Source organism: Ptiloglossa arizonensis, chromosome 5 (assembly GCF_051014685.1).
Source record: "Ptiloglossa arizonensis isolate GNS036 chromosome 5, iyPtiAriz1_principal, whole genome shotgun sequence".
Classification (NCBI taxonomy): Eukaryota; Metazoa; Arthropoda; class Insecta; order Hymenoptera; family Colletidae; genus Ptiloglossa; species Ptiloglossa arizonensis.
Window position 1 is genome coordinate 27,799,242 of NC_135052.1, and position 24,096 is coordinate 27,823,337.

General features: G+C 37.3%; 2 protein-coding genes and 2 long non-coding RNA genes across 9 annotated transcripts in view; 3 read left to right on the forward strand and 1 right to left on the reverse strand.

Moving 5' to 3' along the window:
- Pkc53e (Protein C kinase 53E) overlaps positions 1–24,096 on the reverse strand; it is a 74,862-nt gene that overhangs the window by 38,605 nt on the left and 12,161 nt on the right. The gene's annotated exons all lie outside the window — the stretch shown is intronic.
- Positions 1–24,096, forward strand: part of LOC143146636 (high affinity cationic amino acid transporter 1) — a 66,035-nt gene that overhangs the window by 16,682 nt on the left and 25,257 nt on the right. The gene's annotated exons all lie outside the window — the stretch shown is intronic.
- On the forward strand, positions 17,001–19,515 carry LOC143146649 (uncharacterized). 2 transcript variants are annotated; one of them, XR_012992042.1, is made up of 2 exons: positions 17,001–17,977; positions 18,727–19,515. It is a non-coding gene; the product is annotated as an uncharacterized LOC143146649 (long non-coding RNA). The 2 variants fall into 2 exon arrangements; XR_012992041.1 differs by having other exon boundaries at positions 19,139–19,515.
- Positions 21,149–23,343, forward strand: LOC143146648 (uncharacterized). Of its 2 annotated transcripts, none has more exons than XR_012992039.1 (2): positions 21,149–22,029; positions 22,181–23,343. It is a non-coding gene; the product is annotated as an uncharacterized LOC143146648 (long non-coding RNA). The 2 variants fall into 2 exon arrangements; XR_012992040.1 differs by having other exon boundaries at positions 22,839–23,343.

Consider the following 24,096-nt stretch of genomic DNA (forward strand, 5'->3'; position numbering starts at 1 on the left):
AAAGGCGACTAATTAAACAATTTCTTTTTATATTGTAAAAATCTATTTTAGAAAATAGTTATAGACGTTCGTGACAATTATTTCTCTTTGGGAAAATCTTTAATAACTAAGTTTTAGAGTCATCTGAACTAAACTTTTAAACTATGTGCATACATATGTGCAATATAGTGTGTTACTCTGCATTGTAGCATATTTGCATTGTGCATATAGCATCTCTGGATTGTGCATTGACAACGTATTTCAAGGTGATAGGAATCGGCAAAAAAGGTAAACTTTTAAATAATTAAAGTAACAACGAACAAAAATGTTCAAGTCCATTCGTATACGAGTAAATAAATCTTTACTCGAAACAACGTTACCAACGAATAAATTATTAAATAAAAAAACGATTTGGTGTCATTTGCGAGGAAATTATTTATTTTTTTATTCTGGTGAAAATGAAACACGATTTTTTCAGAGTGTATAGACATTTTATTAAATTATATACTCTCCATTTTGGAAAACGAAATGACTTTACGAACAATCCAATATTACCAGTTACAATGCTAATTCGCTAACTAAAATAACACCACTGTATTTCAAAACTGAAATAATCGTGTAAAGGGTAATATGTTGTTTGAAATAATATTTCAAACGTGCATAGGTCCGCTGGAAAGTTAATGATAGAATTGAGATGTGTTTCGATACCATCGGTACATTTACGTTTGAAATTGAGAGTCTTGTATCGAACCATTCCAAGGGACCTCTTCGAACGACTCAAGGCTTATCGAGAAACGTGACTGTCGTATCGATACCCATAAATTACATCGAGTTTAATACCCGTTTGATTGCATTCGAATTAATTATGTCGGAAATAAAAGAAGAGATGAATTTAAACGTGAAACGTAGTAGTTTTAAAATTAAATTTCGATGAATTTTTCGTAGAGGGTCAAGTTCAAATTGAGAAAAACATATAACAAATATAACGATAATAATAACGATTATACTCGAAGAATGATTCGGAAAGAAAAAATAATAATTATTGCCGCGGTATGTTTTCGTTTGCATTGTACTTCATCTTTGATCTATACCAATTACGAAGAAACAAAAATTTACCTGCCGTATCGTTAATTGAATTTATTATTTTTTTTTTTATTGAAAAATAATATTACTTTTATTCGAAGCAAAGAATTCGTAGGAAATTGGGGGGGTTTTTGAAAGTAAAAAATCGGTTAAATCTGTTGTTTTTCAATATTGTAAATTGTTTCGTTCTATTATTAATTTGTTACATAGGACCTTATCAAATTTCAATGTACGAAGATAATTGAATTATTGAAAGATCGGATGAACGATTATCCTTCACCTACATCTGTCAAGTGATACAGAACAGTATGTAAAAACTATAACATAGTGACTATTTTATTGTAAATAAATTTTTGTTTATAATAAAATAAATATTAAATAAAAGTTTCTTCCAATTTTTCTTCTCGTATAGAAGTACACACAGACCTGTTCGACTTTTATTAATTTTTAAAATGCAATTTGTATGCCAAATGTGTTACACGAAAAAACTTTTTTAAATAACTTTTCCAAAGCCCGAGTAAATATTAAACGACACTATTTACATTCATTGTATTCATGGTACCACTTTCGTTCTAATCCAGGTGTGATTTTTTTTCTCTCTCTCTGAACAAATTGTTTAAACAAATATTTATTCAAAATTGTTCGAATAATACGTGACTCTTGTAACAGACCAACGAAATCATCGTCAAGCTCCCTCAGAAAGTGTCAGCAAGTACATTTTACCAATACCAATGACAATTTATTTCGATGCCTGTTCGATACCTAGACACAATGCTTGGGAATTGATACATATCGGTATTAATGAATATGTCATTGGATCGGTCTCATCGTTACACACAGTATTAGTATCCAGGCAAGAAGAAAGTAGGTCGAGTTATAACGTAAACATATAATATATTTTGGTAACAGTTTCTTGCAGCTCATGGCTGAGTAAGGATAGAAAGAAGGGGCATATTTAAGTAAACATCTGTTTTTCTTAAATAATGTTTTTTAATCGATGGGGATATTGTTATCCTAAAAGAAGTTGTTTGTTGCTAAAGAACTTAAATATACCGGACTTCTTTGCACACTAAACCAGGAGATTAGTCGAATAAATCATGTTAATGGAAGTAGTTTTCAAGTTTACTTTTGTATTTATAGCTCGAGAGTGTTGCATAATCGTATTTTCCTTTTGCATATAAGTAACCATGGTCTGAAAATCGTACGAATTGAAATACATGTATCCGCGTATTTAAATACACGTGAAATACCACACTTGTACTTAAGTACACACGAAATACCACACGTCTACTTAAATACATGTAAGCTTGTCAGTACACAGATACTCGTGTATTTACATACCGAAGTACGCCTTAATTACACGTGTTTAAATACACGTGAAATAAAAAAATTTTAATATCTAACTTTTGGTATGAGAGGGTATCGTTTATCAGGGTACCGCCCCGGGGGTCAAAGTATTCATATACGGTCCTGCACGGTATTACAAAAGAGTACAAAGGCTGAGAGTAATCGAGGCTCGAGTGGCGAGTACCGAGTTCCAGCTACTCGATGTGTTCGAGACTAGAAGATTCTTTTTATATAGTTTTTTTTTTTTTTTTTTCGAGAAATATGTACAGGATAAAAATAAACGCGTAAAAATAAATCGAAAGCGTGGAATAAAACTTTTTCGTACGTGGCTTCGTCTTCGTGGAAATTGATTTTGAAAATCCGTTACGGTGCGCGTGCAATTCAATCCGACTTGGCTGACGCGTCTGACCATTACTCATTGTTTCTACTTGCGTCGGTGTTTGTAAATATCAACGGTGATGCGGTATCATCCGTCTTAACCGGTTCTAACTAGTTAACGAGCAGACGGAAAAGAAATAGTATCGCATCACTGTCGATGTTTACAAGCACAAGTAGTAATAACAATTAATGGACAGACACGTTGACCAAAAAGTGATCAATCGACGCGTCTCGCGAAACATCATAATCGATTCTTTCGAAAAACCTTGCGCGAAGCGATTTCAATAGAACAAGAAAGGACAGAATTTTTGTATAATTCCAACTTGGTCGAATTTGGAAACAACGATCTTTTCCGTTTACGTTAACGTATTGTAATGTAAAAAATAATATATTTATTAATGTACAGCGGTATATATTGAAATTCGGTTATTGTAATCACGGATAATGTTATCTGACTATTGTTGTTATAATAGGACCCAAAATACTCTGTGAAAAATTAGTTAAAAATAATCCACCTATTGCAATCGATTTGTTTATCGATATCGATTGCGACGATTACTATTTAGGAACAAATGAAACTTTTCAAAATTTACTTTTAACCTAAGCATATATACACTTTTTAAAACGTTTTTCAAGAATTCACAATATTGTGAACAGTAACGTGTCGTATTTGTTTACAATAAATTGAGTCCAATTTTTTACCCTCTGCGTACAAATGATATTGTTTATAGTAAATTGAGTTCGATAATCACTTTTTCATCCTCCGTGTAATGTAATCGTACGGTTTTTTATTCTTATGAAAAACTGCAAATCCCAGATCGAATTCCACTAAATTATTATGTTTGACATATTCGTGATTTCTGTGGCAAGATTCCGTGACCAGATCTCGACTCTCCGAATTTATTTCTAGACTCGAGACAATGACAGAAATACATTTTACCCAGGTTTGTTTCACCATCGATGTAGGGAAAAAAAATATTCCCTGGGCGCAAACGACGAATTTTGTCCAGAATGTTTCTCGCGTTGTGACACTTACACAGGGTAGAACACTCGACGCAGGTCGTCCGGACATCTTGTTTCTTTTTAAAGATAGAAAAGAATTTTCAAGGCAGAAGTGCAATTTCACAGCGCGGTGACGTTTTTTTTTTTTTTTCTTTATTGTAAACGACAACACCAAGAACGTGTCAAGGTTATTAATTTTTTTTATTTACATTCCAGTAGAGACTTACAGCGACGTATAGTGACATAGTGACGTACAGCTCGGCTACATTTGTTTACGCTACACATATATTTTTCATTTCTCAAATACGACAAACGGTATGTATTTGTTTATTTACGTGTACGTAAATGAACATATATTTCCACAAACGAAAAGAACACGTTAGTATACACGAGTAAATAAAACACACGTGGATCGTTATAGATAAAAGAATTAACGATACGAAATAAAAAAAAACATCGTTCTTCCAACCTTAAACAGCTACCGATTGTGTTATGTTCGTGTAATTAATTATGTTCTTAATTAAACAAGGATCGAATTCGATGCAATTAGTGCGCAACGATAAATCGTCGAAACTATTCGACGACATACTTTAAAGTGGTTCGATACAAAAGTCTCAACTTGGAGCGTAAATGTATCGTAAAAACGTCTCGTTTGTCAGCCTCGTTGCCACGCAGATACACTCCCAACCAAAAAGAAGGGACACGCGTGCTATCTTTAATTTTTCGGTATTGCTGTCTTTCGTTAGCAACGAACACAAATTCGGAATAAAATGCAACAAATAAAAATTATCGTACGCCAAGGTCGATACAATAATTCACTCGCAACCTGAGAAACAATTATTTAATTTATTATTAATCTGTACACGAGCAGAAATGTGTACGTTCTTTTTCATTTTCTATTGGGTTGTTCGGAAAGTAATTTCATTTTCCAAAATGAAGAATATATAATTTAATAAAATGTTTATACACTCTAAAAAAAATCGTGTTTCGTATTGACCAAAAAAAAAAAAAACGAAACGACTTTCCAAACAACCTAATATTATTTCGATCATTCGCTTTGGTAATAACTTACACGGTTTTTGAATTTTTTCTTAAATTATTCAACAATTTCTATTTGTTTTCCATGCTGGAAAAAGTGAACTCTTTTTATCCGGGAACCCCGAAATTTTTTTCTTATTTTTCCACGTAGACTCAGTCCCTGCTCGGTCGAACTACGAATTCCGCTCCATTCTGTATTCACCGAGAAATGAAAGATAACAGGGACGTGGAATCTTTTTGTCCGGGAGTGTAACTTTCTTTCTCAAAGGATTACAATCGAGCCGAAATATTTTCGAAACGATCACTTCTGATAGAGCAACGCCGATCGGGGAAGGTCCCCCGTGATATTTCCACGTTTAAAATCCCTCTGTTTTGAAAAGCGGATTGTGGGTTGCCCCGACGAACCGTTTCGAGGAAGCCGCGCTAAATCGCGAGTTAAATTAAGTGCAAGTAATATGTTACGCGACGCCTGGCAAGGTTATCCAACTTTGCACTCCCGCGGTGTTGAGTGCCAGCAGAAAACGGAGACCCGAGGATCCTTTCTATATTTTACAACGTTCTCGTGGGACAACGTTACACACGTCGCAAACGCCGCACCGTGACACCATCTTCCAATAAACGTTCGAACGCGACGACAATGTACGCCCCCCCCGACTCTCGATAATTTCAAGGAAACGATGCAGACTTCGGGCTTCACCCGAGGACGCCCGATAGAACACGACGATAAACCGCATCACCGCGCTAGGCCCGTCGACGAAATGAAACAGCTGTTGCATTTAATTTACGACAATGCGCGATGAACTCGGTATACATTCAAGTCTGCTTGGACACCTAAGTTTGTTCGAAAATGCAAGTTTTTTAAATAAGTAAGTTTGCTCGCGTAAACAAGTTTTATTGCACAATCAAGTTCGTTTGGATAATCAACTTTATTCGGATAACCAAGCTTGCAGAAATTTGTAAGGTTGTGTTGTGGATAATCGTGTTCGTTATAATAATAAAGTTTCCTCGGACCATCGAGTTTATTCGGACAATCAAGTTAGCACGAATCGAGTACGAAAGGTTGCTCGGATAATCGAGTTTGCTACAATAATGTATTTTCCTTGGATACCCTGTTTGCCACAATAACGTATCTTACTTGAATAATCAAGTTTGCTCGAACAATTGAGTTTACCCGAACGTTCGAGTATCCGTTTACGATTTAAACGATTCAAACCGAGCTTGGTTATTTTCAAGCCACTTGGACACCTCTGGTCCAGCGTACGTACGCTAACGCGGCAGAGGTTATGTCGCGTTAGCGTTGAATTATCGAACGCGGGCGAGTCCATCGTGGTTTGAATCTCAGCCCGAATGAAAATTTTATATCGCGTCCGGACCATCGAGCGCCCGGCGGTTAACGGATTCTCTCCGGTAGCTTGGTCAAAAGTGCATTTCCAACGTCAGCCTTTGTTTACGGTCTCTAACGAACGACGCTTCTATGCCGTACCCTCGATTAAATCAGCTTCAACGAGCAGTTCGATATTTCAAGGTTTCGCTTATACGGGACACCGCAGCTCGATCGTTTCGACTACGTCACCACCGCGATTCACGTTTTTTCCGATAGACTCGCGAACTTTACCGCCGCTCGGTGAATTTAGAAGCGGCGTCGAAAATACCCGAACCTCGTCGGTCAACGATCGATCGAAAGAAGAACTTCTTGGCCGGAGGGGGCGTGTTGCACCCACCCTTTGATCCTCAACGGTCGATCGTCACGCCGACGCACGGTGTGCGAGAGCAATAGAAAAAAGCAGAGGTTGGGACGGTTACGAAAATAACTTTCCAAACCTTTATACAGGACGGTGGAATGAAAGGGTCCAAGGCTTCAAGGACTCGTAGTATTCGTCTAGAGGAACGAAAAACGTCCAATCGACGTGTATACGTTTCATGAGCGATTCTTTTGGCGTAAAATTAATTTCTGTCGTTTACAAACGTACACAACGACAATGTACACGCACGCCCGATGCGAATGCCGCGTGCAATGCACAAACCAGGAAAATATTATTTTATTTACGTTACTTGTAAAAATAAATTTCAATTCACCTAATGCGAATGTCGCGTGCAATACGCGAAGTGGGAAAATATTATTTTATTTACGGTACTGGTAAAAATAAATTTTAAACAATACTATTTTATATTTATTTACATAGTATCTAAAAATCAATTGACCGAATGTTCGTCACAGAGAAGAGCAATTTGTCAACCGCGAGAAATTACATTTTTATTTCTTTGAATTAAGCAATTTTTTAATTATTTAATTGTTATTATTAAATTTACAAAAACAAATTTTTTTTCTTTTCATCAAATGTGATTTATACAACGAATCGATGTTTAAAGTTAAATTTTTCTCTACCTCAAATTGCGACGAAGGAACTTAAAACGAGGTACCGAGGGACCTTCACCTACTCGGACATCCTTGTGTCTTTGGAAACGGTGTCTTTCGACTAATAGTGTAGCAATAAGATAAAATAAATTTTCCTCCCCTTATCAAGTACCATTCGTATTACAAATCACTTTTTCAAAAGTTCTACTTTACCAATTCTAACACAAATTGTAACGCGAGAACTTAAAACGAGGTACAATTTTCGTTTCTACTCGATAATTTTTCCCGACCGACTTGTCTCAAGGAAAAACAAATTTTCCTCCGTTTTTTAAATATCATTTACATTATAAATCGCTCTTTTAAAAGTTGATAGTCTCGGTGTCGCGATCTATCGTTTCGGCGGATAATTCGATTTGAAAATGGCGGGACGAAGAAGCAGCAATTTGTACGGTCAGTTTTCGCCACGTGCGCGCAAGAAGTCGAGAGATTGGGAATAACGACCCTTCTCGCGGGTCGCGAGGCCTCGGGTGGAGAGTGTGGAACCTCGAGTCGTGCTACGCGAAAGTCGTTTTCCTCTCTTTTGTCGCGACTACCAAAGAGGAACAGCAACGCGAAAGGAGGGCTCCAGAAGGTAAAGAAAAGTAGCGAAACGCGAGTCTAAGGAACGAGGGAGGGGAACCCGGAAGGGAGCGGAGAAAGGATGGCTGTAATACGCGGAGAAGAAGATAAGGGTGGGGAGGAAGAGGTGGTAGGGAGGGGGAAAGCGGTGCAAATCTGCGATTAGCCTACATTGCTCGGAGGCTTAGGTTGAAACGCACGCAGTTGTGTCGAGCGTAGGCGTGGTTGGCGTCTCGAGCAAAGGAGCTTCCTCGCGAATGGACACGCGCGCGCGCTCGCGCGAACTGGACCTCGACAAATTTACAACTTTGTTGCGCAAAATCCCCCAACTTTTTTTCAACGTTTTTATGTTACAACGTGTGCTATCAATGAGAGAAAATTAACGGTGGAACACCTTTTTTAATGTTATAACTGTTATTATTATTATTAGTACCATTATTAGTACTATTATTAATATTATTATTATTACTATTACTAGTAATATTATTAACATTATTGCTAGTGTTATAATTAGTATTCTTATTTGTATTATTATTAATAGTATTATTATAGGCTTAAGGTTACATCAACAGATTCTTAGCGACGCAACGATATTATTAAATTACACTATTTGATTAACAATTTTAGTTCCTTTAATGTACTCAAGATCATCAAGCTTGTCGATTCTGATATTATTGAAATTTATTTTTTTTTTAAATAAGAAATTTGAGAAACTTTTTAAATTTTATCACCTGCAAAAAGCATTTCATTTTTTTCCAGGTAACATCGGCTAGTATGCTTTTTTCAAAAACATTTTGAACAAAAAATAAAACATAACCTTAAATACAGAGAACGTTGTAACGAAGAGAACGAGCTTCGTCTCGAGTCGATTGGTTGATGGGTTGTTGAATTATCCTGTTCGCCAATTTAAAGAACACGGTATCGAGAAAAGTACGTTCGAAGTTTTCAATAAGGTTTCAAGGTACTTACAGCTTGTAACTCGATATAAAAATTTAATCCGCTGTTCCGAAGTCGAAGTAAAAGTTCTTCGTTCTAGAAAAATTCCTGCTGTAAAATCTTTCGAGAAAGATTTTTATACCTGTTATTCGAGAATCTCTTCTTCGTATAAGGAAAAGGAAAAAGTGTATAGAAATGTATGAAAATTATAGAAAAAATAGATACGATAAAATATAGCAGGATAAGAGTCAAGAAATATATATTACTTAATGTATTCTTATTACACTGTTTTCAAGATTAGGTTAACAGCAGTGTACAGCTGTATCTTACTTTCGTATAAAAAATGTACACTTATCTTCACCTCTAGGTACTTTTTTCCAAACCCTTCGTTTCGTATTGTACGCAAACCATGGTACGACAAAGGCGTATTATTATTATTATTATTATCACAAACGATCGCAACGCGACGCTCGTAATAGAATGAACTTGCACCCGTTACCATTTCCCCGAAACCCATTTCGACCAGTGTGTACACCTAATCCTCGATTTACGCGGTACTCGAATTGCACGATTCGAGTTCAACACGGTCGAAAGAACGCAAAACAACTTCATTTTAATCGATACAATTTCGGCTTACCAGATCGCTTTAAAATACTTTTTCAACATTCGAATTATACAAAATAAATTTTGTTTACGTGAATTTCAATTTACGTAAAATATTTTTGCACCTTCTTTCCTGGAAGTAGAAATAAAACTCGACGAGAATAAAAAATCAACCATTAATTTTCACTTGTATCGGTTCTAATACAGAGAAATGCGAAGAAAATTTATGAATATTGTTAGTTGTCTATTTCATTAATTGTTCACGAGTATTGTAGACAGACACCGTTAATAATTGAGTAATTTAAAAAAAAACATTTGAAACAGGTCAAATTGATCTCTATGGTAGTTCTGGTGTTTAAATATTCATTTGTAATTAATTTCTCCAATATATTGCAACATTATTGCAAATCGATGAACGTTGTGACACGATATCGATTAAAATTTGTATTTGTTCCGAAGATAGTAAGACGCCCTCGAGGAGATTATAGGTTCGGTCACCGAGCGCATGTAATGCGAATCTCGCTCACTGTTGCTGTGTCTTAATCGCTCTCGAGCTATCCCATTGGCTGTCCTCATCGCTCCACGTGGTACGACTCGCGATGCGTGACTTTCGTTCGACAAAGAAGCAGAACTGGGGAATCTAGTTATTTTCGATAGAAATGATAAGTAAATATTTCTATTATTATCGTAAATAAAACATTTCTATTATTATTGTAAATAAAATATTTATATTATTATCGTAAGTATTTATATTATTATCGAAATAGTTCTTCGCATAGATATTTTGATACAAAATTATTAGAAATATTATTTATTTATTATAATAATAGTAGTGAAATAAAAGCGCGATACGAATTGCAGAACAATGATTGCGAGTTCGTTCGAATAATTAGAGACCGAATGGATTAAATGATACTTAAATAAAAATTATTTAGCCCAGATTTTATATGCCATCCGTAATACACGGAACGCGGAGAAACCGAGTTAGGTATATCACCCGTGATGCGCGTGATCGAGTACGTGATAATGCGCGGTATTTTAAAATCCGCTTAATTGATTCCAAATTTTGTGTGCACCTCAAGTGCACTTATCGTTATCGTCCGTTGTTGAATATTGCCTCTATTTGAGACCTTACTTACGAAGATAAGATTGTAAAATTAAAAATAGAACAGATTTTTGTAAATAAGATCTTATTGCAATCTGATTTTATTTTGATGAATCTTATTTACGGGGATCTTATTTACACAGATCTTATTTACGAAGATTTTATTTACAAAGATCTTAATTACAAAGACCTTTCTTTTTCTAATTCTCTAATTTCAAAAATTGAAAAAAAAGATCTTTACCTTTTTCAATTTTTTTAATCTGCGAAAGTTAAGCAAAGAATTTTAAAAATCAATAGTCAAAAACATCCCAAATAAAACTTTTTGTTTTTTTAAATCAATGCTCGTTCGAGACATCGACACTGTCGTTGATTTTGAACCTTTTCTCGCAAATGGATACAAAAAGTTTACAATCCCTTGAACAAAAAAAAAAACGACCGAAGTGGTTTACAAAAGCATGTTCTACGGTAAAAGACTCTAGTAAGTCAACGGAATAAAACGACAAAGACGGAGAGGGGAGGGGGAGGGTAGAGTCTGGCTTTCATTGATTGCCTTCTCGTGACCGAGAATTTAATCGGCTGACGAGTTTCAGGAAATGGAGGAAAAGTCATCGGGCCAGATATCCAGAGGAAATTGATTCCGCTTCGTTCTAGCCATTCCCGAGAACTCTCGCATTCTCGTCGCGAAGAACCGTGACCGTATCCTTTCGCGCTTATACCGGGGGTAACTAGGATACAGCTAGTCGATAGCTTCTATTTTCGATGCGGCATGCGCGTGCCTTCGACAAACGCCCTTTGGAAAATTAAGGTCAGATTAGTCGACCGCTTCTCTCGCTCGTGCTCATCCGAAACGACACCGAAACGGACCAGCGTCGCGACGCCATCGCGGAAAATAATTTTCGGACAAACGAGATTTGTAACACTTCTTGAAATATTTCTACTTAGATTTGTTGAAGAAACAATTTGGCAACGAAGGCATATTTTTCATTTTTTTATATTAAAAACACTTCCTCTTGAGTGCATCTTTAGAGGGTGGTTTTATCTCTTGAACTCGAGACATCGCGGTTCAAAAAGAATACGTATTTCCTATTTTTGACTGATCTGCAAAGCTGCAAAGTTTCGTCGAAATCGGAGGACACTTCGTAGCCGTCTCTTGCGAGTATAGAGTGTAGCGTGACCGAGCTGCTCGATCGAACGGGTGAATATTTACTCGGCTCGATTTTTATGGTCAAATTAGCCCAATTCAGAGCGAAATTGGATATATAGCGAATATGTGCCCAAAAGCAGCGACGGAACAGGGGGGGGGGGGGGGGGGCAAAGTGTGATGAAAATTCGCCATACTTCGAATACAATTTTTTGCTCTGCGCCTGGGACACCGATCGATCGACACCCGAGCCAGGAAACGAAAGAAAAAGTACAGTAATTTCTCGCGTAAGGATTGAAATTGCGTTAGGGATTCGAGATCGTGTATCATCTAAACTCGTAAAAGTACAGAAATGGCTTAAATTTTAATAGCGTTGTCTCGTTGAAATTTCAACGACACATCCCAATCATTCCCCCACCACTCGGTGTCTCGAGTCAAGTGTAATTCGATCCTGTGGACCAAGACGATGAGCAGATACGGCAAGAATAAGCGAAAAAGAAATAGCGTGTCAAGCAGCGACGATCAAGGTCGAGCGCTTCAAAGAAACGCCGCACGCGTTACGACGAACTGTCCAATTAGGAACATTATAATTTTTATATTTTTTGCTATCTGTGTGATAATGGTGTAAACGGATTGGTGAGGTTCTCCTGATTAAAACGAGTCTAAACACGGCACAATTTGGAGAAATTTTACGTATGTTCTATTATTTTTATTATTTGGAATGTTTAAACTTGTTAAAAATAAAATTCATCCGATTTGTATCGTGTTGGGACTCATTTTAATCGGGAAGACTTCACCAATCCATTGATAACATTATTATCAAAATAAAATGAAGAATGAAAAATTGTAATTTTTGTAATTGACGATTGAAATGCCCAATATCGACACCATTTTTTAATTTGCATTAATATTTGCTCATTTTAGTTCGATTATATGTGAGAAAAAATTCTCTACCGACTTAGTAGTCTCGACTTCACGAAATTCGATCAACTCGTAACTGCTCAGTAAACCCAAGTTACTTGTTTTTTTTAATAATGCAACAATTGAGTAAAATTTTATTCCTTGAATACTTTGTACAAATATAAATAATGCAACGCATTCGTCTCTCTTAATTTTTTATCAATGGAATAAATTCTAACCTATAAATAACCAAAAATAGAGACGATCAGTTTTTGCTCTCCCCTAGTTAATTCCGATATTATTAGCCACATCAAACACCGTACCCGAATAACATTTTTATTCTCGTTAACCTTCAATGACCTTGAACGACTTTAACGTTATATCTAGCGTTATTGGCCTTGAGAATTGCATTAACGGATAAATGGAAAAATGTAATGTTCCATAAGAATAAATAGAAGGAATTTTCATATTCCGTAAACGACTCCACCTCTGCAAAAATCGTTACCACTGTACGATGGTCCCTTTTATAACTTACAACTGATATTGGAAAATTGTTCGCCTTGCTCTTCTGGTGTTTGGAATTCTACTGACTGTGACGTAATCATGTCATTTAAATGTCAACCGACACGTTTTACCACTGCCTTGTGGAATTGTTTTAGTCCTGTTGCACCACATTATTTTGTTTATACATTTATACGTGCATAGAATTCGTTAAATAAATTGTATTGCGCGCCCATCCAGTCACGCCGGTGCGATAACGACCGATCTCCGTTCCCGCGCTCAGTCGCTCCCGAGTAGACGGAAAAGCTCGGGTCCCGGCATGGTCGGGAAGGGGGGATTGGCCCGTCCGAGCGCCGGGCGATCGACAGAGTACGCTAACACGCTGACCGCGACACACTATTCCATATTTAAGGATATCCACGATATTTGTTCAAACCGTAGTGTAAAAAGTAGAAATATTCGATAATTGTACTTGTTATTTTATAGTATTACCAACGAGAAGAATGCTATTTAAAAGTTTACAAGTATTAAAGTTCTAGTCTTGTAAGTGCTTTAGAGAATCGTAACTGGAGCGTTAGTCACCAATGACCACCGTGGCGTTCAACGTGTCAAATTGTATTGCGTGCTCGTCCCGCTGCGTCGGTGTGTTAACGGCTGATCTCCGTTCCCACGCTCCGTCACTCCCGAGTATATTGAGAAGCTGGAGTCCCGGCGTGGTTTGGGAAGGGATTGGCCCGTCCGGGAGGTATGCGATCGACAGAGTGCGTCAAGAATTAGCAAGCGTACGACATCGCGCTAGATTTCCTTAACCCTTGTCCCAGTCCTGTGTTACGGGTTGGTCTTTGCCACGATGTTTACGCTTCCCGGAGGCTTTCCAAAGAAATCGAGGGAGTGTCAGAGGGAGTCTGGCGACGATCACAGCGAACATTTCGCCTTCCACTGTGGTTTTATCGGACTCTCCACGTGGGGAGAGTTAGAAGTTTATCCGCGGTGGGTCGCGTGCTTCGCGCAACCCTTAGCGTTTGGTAACGTCTATTTTGTGATTGTACACATACGTACGAATTTGTTTGCTTTTCATTAACTTTTGAAATACCCCGATTGTGAACCTAATGTATTCAGGAGTCATCGTTCCGTTTCCGTACAATACATTATAATTATAAAATTTGACTTCGACCGAAATCTTTAAGACGAATTAGTCACGCGATTCGAGGACACGTTTATTATTTTCGTGTTCAATTTCACGCAGAAGACGATTCAAAATATTCGAAGCCTCCGTAAGACTATCGAGTCAGCAAACATCGATCGATGCTGTTCGCATTCCTCGTCTCAACTCAGAAGTCGTTGTTACTTCTCCCTACGATACATTGTACGTATTCGTGTTTTGTGCATCCAACAAAGTTAACGAAATTGGCAGCACCGCACGCCGGCCGAGACTTCCACCGAGAGAAGCCAATATCACGAAATGACATTTTCGTGCGACGAGTGCTCCGTGTTAGATCGTGACGGGTTTCCCACCGCGAGGTTCGCGCGCGCTGTAACGTCGCGTCGTCGTCTCTCGTAACCTTCCCGATCGCGGCGATCCTATAGGCACGCGAGTCCAACGAAAGCCTTTTGTTCCGACCTAATTGGGTTCGCTCGGTATCTATCGGTTTTCCGCGTCCTCACCACCGCCTCCCCGCGGCAAAATTCCCAAAGACAGCCCCCTTTGCCCCTCCGGTGCCCCTTGAGGCCCTACCGCATCACCGAGCAAGCCCGAGCCCGAGCCTCGTGACGTGAGTGACGAGCACGTGTTCAGCGTGAGCTGCCAAACACGTGACCCTTTTCTTTCGAATAGAAATCCTTTCTGCCCGACGAGCACACGTATATCGAACCCGCGCAATATCGTGCTCCGATACGTTCCATTTCATTGACCCACTTCTCGGACGAACCCTTGCTACTCTCGAAAATCCGTACTGGCGAATAATACGCGCGATTTGGATCGCAAACCGACAACGACCACCAGCGGTCCAGTGTTGCCACCTTGGTATTAGGAAAATTCGTAGCAAAGAACCCAACATTCCGTACTATTTCGTAGGTCCTTCTTTAGTTCTATTTTTTGTGATCTTGGACGCTGGTTATAAGATAGTGCCGTGCATAAAATATACAGCAGAGCCCTTTTAAGGAAGCAATGAGCAACCTTTCGATAATTGTCTAAAGAAATATGCAGAAATATGTGCAACTGTAAATCGGTAATGTCGAATTAGACATTATCAACAGTACGTAGTAGGTGTATACTTATTATATAAGCGACATCTTGTAGTGTGTGTGAGAATGAGTATTACAGGAACGTGTAGTATGTACTATCCTAATTTGGTCCGCAAGAATATCTTGTCGAGTAAACACGTGCTTAAATATTGTAAAAACAATATCTATAAAACTAGAACCAGTATTGTTCTAAAATTAAAATCTCGTTAGATTAAAATCTAAAATTTATCGAATTATTTAGATCAGGGGGACACCTCACCGATTTCGATGATTTTCAAATATATTATATTTACATATAAATATATCAAATTGCACATGGAATACGTAGAATGAAAGATACCTTATTCATTGTGTATCTAAACCAAACCGCAGTGGTTGGCTCAGAAGGCAAAAAGAATTATGGTAATTTTTTATCTCAAGAAATTCAATTTTAAAAAATCGCTACCTATCTCGCTTTCAAGCGAATTAGCAGTCCGGATTATGTCTCTTGAAAGCGGGAAGCACTGTATAGAATGAGGTTGCCTAATTTGGAACGCTGCCTGAATTGAATCGCGTTGACAAATGGTTGAACTTGGTACAATAACGTCACTACGTGTATTTTCAACGTTGTAATTTTGAGAAGTTTACAAATTATACATTTAAATAAATAAATGGTATACATATATCATAGGTTAAAAATACAAAGTGTATATGTGTGTGTGTGTATATATATATATATATATATATATAAAAGATATACAGTGTGTATCGTCAAACGATCCCGGAGATGCACAAACAATTAAGAAAGTTTATAAACTTGTGCCCTGTTTAACTTTATCTTTAAGTTGTAGCTGCTTTTGTACTAGGATAACGCACAAATGCTTATCTTTATTGAAAATACTTAAAATGGAATTTGATTACCGAACATAACCGATCTCGGGGAATTTAACTTATTTATTAGAATCGGTTAAACCAGCCCGGTTTACGATTAAAAATTACCAGAGTGCAAAAATGGCTATAACTGGGGAACTGGGTCAAATAGGGCACATGTTTGTATCAACTTTTTTCGTTGTTTTTGCGTCCCCAATCCACTGTTGAAATGGGTCCCATGTGTTACTATACAGCCTGTATATATGGAGATCGTTTTAGATATACAATGTTTATATTTTCAACACATAATTCTTTTTATTCGTAATATGTTGAAAATAAAGTTATTTTACTATTAATATCTAATATATCTTAACATATATCAAAATTTAACAAGTATATATTAAATATTGATACAATTTTATTAATTACATTTTATTAATCGGAAAGGCCAAATTTTTAATTTAAAAATCGCGAGAAAATTACGCTACCGTAAAACAAAAAGGAGATATTTTATCTAAGAATTTGTTCCTTTATCAGTAAGTAAAAACCTGAAAGATTAAACGATCAAAAAAATGGCGAAAAATTCGCGAGACAAATTTATCGTATTAAGATCTTCGAACCTAACCTTACGTTCAACGTATTTATTCCTGGATCATAGATGATATACTAATTCATTTTCAAATTCTGTTACTCAACTTTTTTAATTAAAATTTCGTACTTCTTCGAGGGATGGAGGTATCATCGTAAAGGATACCCCTTTCGTAAATGTACCCCGTAAACGAGAGTCTACTTTCCCTATTTGTAGGTCGTGACGTAAAAATTCGTCGAGATAACGCTCTGTTTCATCACCGTCAAGGTGGCGTAGCTCCTTAACCCAGAACTGATCTCTCTAGACTCCCTGGAATGGGTGGTCGGTCGCGACAACATTTCGAGATCGAAGTTTTCGTTAGGTACAACAGGCGGTTGATAATTGGCCGTTCGCCAAACGCTGACCCGCCCAATTATCAAAAGGTTCTTGGTCGCGGTCTCTAATTGGCCGCGGAAGACGCAATAAAGAGTAGCCGGTGAAGTCGTTCGTTCTCGAGCCTAAAGGCTCTCGCGGAAGGAAACGTTCCGAAAGTTTTTTATTCACGGTTGACAGACATCGGCGATCGAGCTGGCAACGTTGCCGGAAACTGTCGCGCAAGGCGCTCGTGTCTCCGGCTCGATCGATCGATTTCCTGCCTCTCCGCTGGAGAAAACGATAAACGCGAGATCGAAAGCAGCGCTCGGTTGGATTCGACCGCGAGAACTCAACAGGCAGTTCGCGTTGGACCGCGGCCAGCGGGAGCCCACTTTTGCGGTGCGTGCTTTTTTGGATTGCCACGAAACCACTGCGGAGATGGATAATTATAAAGCTATGATTCTCTTCGCGAAATTGGGGAAGGGAGGGATACGGGGAAGAGAGTGAGAGAGTGAGAGAGAGGAGGAGAGGAAGAGAGATAAGAGGAGCAGAAAAAGATCAAGAGAGGTAAATGGAGAAATAGAAAACAAGCGGGAGAGAAAGGGATTGAAAAAAAAACAAGGAAAAGGAACAGAAAAAGGTTGGGAAAAAGAAATAGAAAAACAGGAAAAGGTCAAAAGAAAGAAATGGAAGAAGATCAAGAGAAACAGAAAAATAGAAGAAGTTCAAGAAAGAGGAAACGGTCGACAGAGAGAGAAAGAATGTAACAAGTGGTTTGTAATCAACATTCCTTAAATTGGTTAAGTACTTTATGACCGGTGAGTGGGACTGTACGTACGTATACACAGGACCTAACCTAACTCGATCTCGACGTTAAGAAAAAGTGTCGTTCTTCTAAACGAGATCGTACAAAGTGTCTCGGTATTGACGTTATAATCGCAAAGAGGGATAATGGTACGTAAAAAAATAAGTAACAAATATAAAAGAAAATTTGTTCGTGGCTTTGTTCTCGAGAAAATCGAAGTTAAGTATTCTTCGAATGTGTGTGTGTAGTCAATTATATCATACGTAGTTTACAAATGGCATTAATACCGTAATATTGATTCCTTATTAATATTGTTTGTTATTGTCTATATCTGTCTGCTTAGAGAGGGTTTATAAATGAAAATAAGATTGTATCTTACCATTGTAACGGATCGATGGAAACTGGTAACCGAAACCGAAAGATAATAGCACAATAAGACAACAGATTATGACATTGTATTCAGTGTACACGGCATCGTGTCAATACGATTATATGCGCACAAATGAGAAAGTAAATAGTGGTTTGTACCGAGATCCAATCGAACCATGACACAATTAAGTGCACACATACTCGGGAAATGTTAAAGTCGATTTTCTGGAAAGCAAAGTCTCGAACAAATACATTTCGTTCAAAATTTCTGCCACCAAGTTCTTTATGTGCGTTGTTTACCATGTAAATTTTTAATTTTCCGAAACAACGGATTATCTCGTAGACCGATAAATAAATAAAAATAATATTCATTTTTTTCATGTAAAATGTAATTCTATATTTTCGACTTATTTTTTTTTGTACAAAATTTAATTCTATATTTTCAACTTACTTTTTCACGTAAATTCGCCTCTTTCTCGTTCGTATCATCGATGCCAGAAGATCCTATGTATATATTTCATTAAACTAGGTACGTAGTCCTTATCGAGAGCAATTCATTGACCTACGATGCGTTGATTATTCAAGGATGTTTGAGCTCGTTTAAGTTAGCTTTAAGTCACCCTTCCCCGAATATCCAGAAAATGTTCTTCAGCCTCTACGTCCCAGAGAACCCACCTTAGGTATTTATGTATCGATTTATTTCGTCCCTGAACGATAGTTATAACTCTTCGCGAGTTGTCGCGGTAATTTGTTAGCCAACATACTTGATCACGGGTTACGGGTTCTTCTCGGAGGATTTTATCTCTTCTAAAACCCTTTACGACCTACCAGGGTTCAGGAAACAACGAACAACACGTTTTCTGGTAGTTGGATAGGAAGAAGTCTAATACCCTTTGCAACAAGATCCTCTGGATTATGAATCCCCTAGATTTTTCTTGCAGGGCTTTGTAAAAGATAAACTTCACCGAAAAGAACACAATATGGAAGGTTTTACTCAGGGATATCTGCCAACAAATGATCGAAGAAGCTTTAGAGGATGTATCGAGAGAAATAGACCATCCACTCGAATTTCGAAGGAAAAAGTATATTTTCTGGACGTTGGAGAGAGACTTTAAATCGGATATTATGAATGTCCCTAGGAGAGTTCATTTGTACTACGCCATCTGTACGAGAATTGGGGAAATTCCAGTAAGAAGACAATATGGCGACTATTATGTATTATTTGTTACATTGTACTATAAATTAAATTAAATCTAGCGGTTGAACTGTATTTATGAATTAATTGTTTCAATTTAAAATGAGTAATAAATCAGGTTAATCGAATCTAATCATTTATTTTTTGTGCAATATAATTGATTCGTATTTTAATTTTCTTTATTATTAAAATTTCTTAAACATTGTACAATCGTTAAAGACTAAGATTTTCTTCAATCGTTATAAGAGAAAATTTGTAAGCTATTGCATAAGAATTAATACCATTAATTTAATTACAATTTTTTTTTTATAGTTCTGTTTAAAAGACATAAAAATCACATTGAAATCTCGAACCTACCGCCACCTAGACCTTGCGTCCATTATAGAACTACTCGAAACAGAGTAAATACTTTTCGAATCATTTTTCCATCAAGGATTAGCTTTAGAGATAATCGCGCGTATTGATTAAAGTTGGACACCCTGTACATGTATATATGTCCGATACGATCAACGCGACAGGATTCCCGTGAATTTCTCAGGAATGACGGGGATTACCGGAATCCTTGTCCTGATATCCAATAATTCCGAATACGATCGAAAGAACACGGATAAGACGCGTTCGTTTCATTGACTCGACGTTGTAACCCGACGTATGTTAATAGAAAATTTTTATTAGCCGGATATATTACACGTATGTATACAGTGTACTAAATACCACTCAAACAAGATTACTCGTCGAATTTTTCGGTCTTCGAATATTCAAATTCTTCGGAAATACTAATACTTGCCAAATACAATTCGAATACTCGAGTGTTTGAGTGCTACTCGAAAACTTGGGTCTTTGAATACTATTTTCGTAGTTGATTATTGGGGTACTTGAGTAATTGAATACTATTCGAATATTCGAGTTTTCGAATACTATTCAAATATTCCAATTTTCGAATATTATTCAAATATTCCAATTTTCGAATACTATTCAAATATTCCAATTTTCGAATACTATTCGAATAGTCAATTGTTCGAATACTCGAATCATTGAATACTATCGGAATATTTGAGTCTTCAAATATTATTCGAATACTCGAGCCTTTGAATACTATCCGAATATTTGAGTCCTTAAATACTATTCGACGTGAAAAAAGTGCCAGAAAATAAATTAACATTAGATAATCCGAAAGAAGGGTTTCACTTATTGGAGATTGCTCGTGACTTTTTTACAAACAGATCCATCTACGACACGAACACTAAAATTGAAATAAACGGTATTACATATAGCACGTACAAATATATAATAAAGATATATAATCTAGAATTCGCAGATTCGACATCTCGGTACACGTGAGTCCATTACATATACGTGATCATAGAAATTCCGATTTGTGATATACATTTCCAAAATAATAAAACAAAAAAAAAAGTTACGAGTCATATTTTACAGTTCAGTTAAAATTATTGAAAGCGACCTACGTCCTGTTTTCAAAGCCCTATTGTGCGACGCGATAACCGTGTCTAAGGAGATGCATGGTGGGGGAAGGGGCGTTCCCCTAGCGCGAGGGTGGTCGTTCCCAAGTCGTCGAGCTATACATTAATCTTGAATTTCGTCTCGTCTGAACGTCGTGTTTCTTTTCAACGACTACGTCCTTCCTGGGGCGGTATTTCGACGTAGGTAAAAGCGATGCTCTCGAAGAAACGAAAACACGCGCGATCAAACAGTGTTTCCGGAACGTTTGGTTTCCTCGGTAGTTCAGCCTTTTTACACCCGCGAGCACTCGTGACAACCAAAAACGGCATCAAGGTCTCCGAAATCTACGACCCAAAAATATTTCGAACGATCCAAAAATAATAGTCGCGTTGTTGGAAGCGTCGACAAAGTATGTTTCACTCCCCTCGCATCCCTTTTGAATTTATAGCGACGAGCACCGTGTCCGCGGCGCGTTAATAAGCCGAGAAGTGCCGAAAGTAACGAAACGACAAACCGCGACTTGAAACAAGGTGGTTGGTTTTTTTTTTTTTTTTGCTAGTGATGGGTTCGACCGGATAGCGACAGCTTCGATACTCTTGTTCGCGCAGCAGTTCTCGAGCGACGACACTGTAGAATTTTAGGCTCGAAAATCGATAAGCAGCCTCGATCGTGTAATACTATATACATACTATGGATTAAATTACAAAATTTGAACAATAAATATCGTACGAGATTTTTGACGAGGATATCAGGCCAATCGTAAGAATCACGAGTGAGCCTTGTCCACATTTATTTTTTACAGAATATATTTTTTTTTTAAATATTAGAGTTATACGAAATCTTTGAAAAAGAAAATTTAACGTTTACAAGGACAGTGAGATTGACATTTAAATCGTAAGGCGAGGCATTAAAACCAACTTTAAGTCCTGTTAATTAATTACACTTGTATTGTGAGTAACCTGCACAACTACTACGCGTTGCTGGAAAGATGACAAGTAAAAAGAATGCGGATACGATTGGTCGTAGCCGTACCTCTGCCCACGCGTGATCTTAGTCGTATATTATTGGTCGAAATGGTTCTCCTCCAGTGGATCACCAATCGCGTCGTCCGACAAAGGGGGAGAATGGAACGCGTCGAAATAAAACGGAATGGTGGGGGCTATAGCAGAATTAAAGGTTCGTTTTCACGTGACAGTAACTGTCGCGACAATGTAGCAATTTCGATTAATTCTAGGCAGTTGTGTATTATACTAAATTAATTCTTGCGTCTGTTTACTTGTAATAAATTAATTTTAGTATCTGTTTACTTGTAATAAATTAATTTTAGCGTCTGTTCGTATCGTTCTCGAAACGATAAAGTTCGTTGCCAGAAAATAAAAATTTTCAAATTAGTGTCGTGACAGTGATAAAAGATACGACAGTTCCGGTGTGAAAATAAAACTGTCGCATTGTCGCAACATTGGATTAAATCTTGCAACACCGACTAGGATCACTGCCGTACAGTGTCACGGCGATCGAAGTCACGATTTTAAGAGGTTAGATGGAGTCAGCGAGGTATCTCTCTTGCCACTGTTCCGTTAGTCATATTTCCAGGAACAGAGAGCTGGTAATTTGGCGAATCTAAGAAATGCTGTTAGATTCATTTTTATCGGGGTAACTTTGAATAATTTCGATTTCCAAAAACTATCATTTTTTATAATTTCCCGATACTGTGTCTGTGCTTTCATTGTAAACTACAATGGGTAATAAAATTATTACAAACAATTTGAAACTATTACTTATTTGAAATTTGGTTAAGAATTGAAAATGCCCTTAAAACGGTACTTGATCAGCAAATCGTTCTCGATCAAATTTCAAATAATAATTTAATCGTCCACTGTAGACTACTGAAACCCTTAAGCTTATAACGTCCCGCAAACTGTGACTCGATCCCATTGCTGGTCTTCTTATTTTTATTTCCTGTCAGAGAGAAACCATGCTTTCAGGTGGATGTGAATAATTCCGAGAAATCCGTCTCGTAGAATATGCTTGTCGCGGGAGGGGATCGGGAGTGGCTCCGTTTAGATGAACGTTTCCCCGAGTCGAGATCGTTTGATTTCCTCGAGACGTCTTTCCCGATATCTGGGCCGTGTAAATGAATTTCCAACCGAGCGGAAAGACCCCGTGGGATAGTCTAACAGGCGACACGACAGTTATAATCTACGCCAATTACTGGCCACGATTACGATCCCATTTGTAGCCTCTATTGGTCCAATTACTTTAGAATAAACGCAAAATTGAATCGATTAACAATGTCTTTATTAAAGAAAGTGTGCGTATAATTGTTTATTCATCGTGGATCGCACAAATAGAAATATCCGCGAATAAAGTATTTGCGTATATATAATTAATTATTATTTTCCTCATTTGTATTCTGTGGATTTGAATATTTTGATTTATTTTATTTGTTGATCTAAAAATTTACGTATATGGAGACATTTTATGATAATTCGGGACAAATCGGGAAAAATTGGGACGGAAAACAATCTCTTCTTGTATTTTGCACTATGTGTAAAATAAAAAATACCTTTAAAATAGTGAATAATAATTAGATTCTTTTTTCGTTTATACGTATCCTTTGTGGAAATTGTATATTTTTGTGGAAATTGTAATTATATTTATGTAAATAGAAATGAATTTAAACGCTTTTATATTACTTTTCCTGAATACAAATAAATTCTTTTAGCTATAAATGAATTTCAAGACACTAACGATTATTAAAGAAATTAAATTAGACTCATTTTTTCACAAGGAAAATCTCATCGAGATTCGGTAATGTATACACAAATAGGAAGGAAATCGTTCTGTTTGGACGTTTGCATTAGCTACGCTGACGCTGCAGCGAATTATTCTATCTCGCTCGATCTCGAAGTAACTGCTATCGATCTTCGTCATCGTCTTCGGCCAAGAACGAGTAACGCCTGACATGCTAGGAGAGCTAGTGGGACTGTAACTGGAGTGGGGATATAACAGGGCTGTCCTCGTCTCGTGAACAGACGACAGATTCTTGGGCATAAACCATACGCGAAGGGAATCAATAATTAGAGCTTCGACGAAACCTGCGTTGTGAATGATAAACGTGAAATAATAAACAGTGTTAACTGAAAGTAAAAGCACGTTGTACGATCGCTTTAAAACGAGAACGATTGTTAGACCTGTCAAAAGCTGCTTACAAACCCATCCTCAAAAATGTGCACACGACTC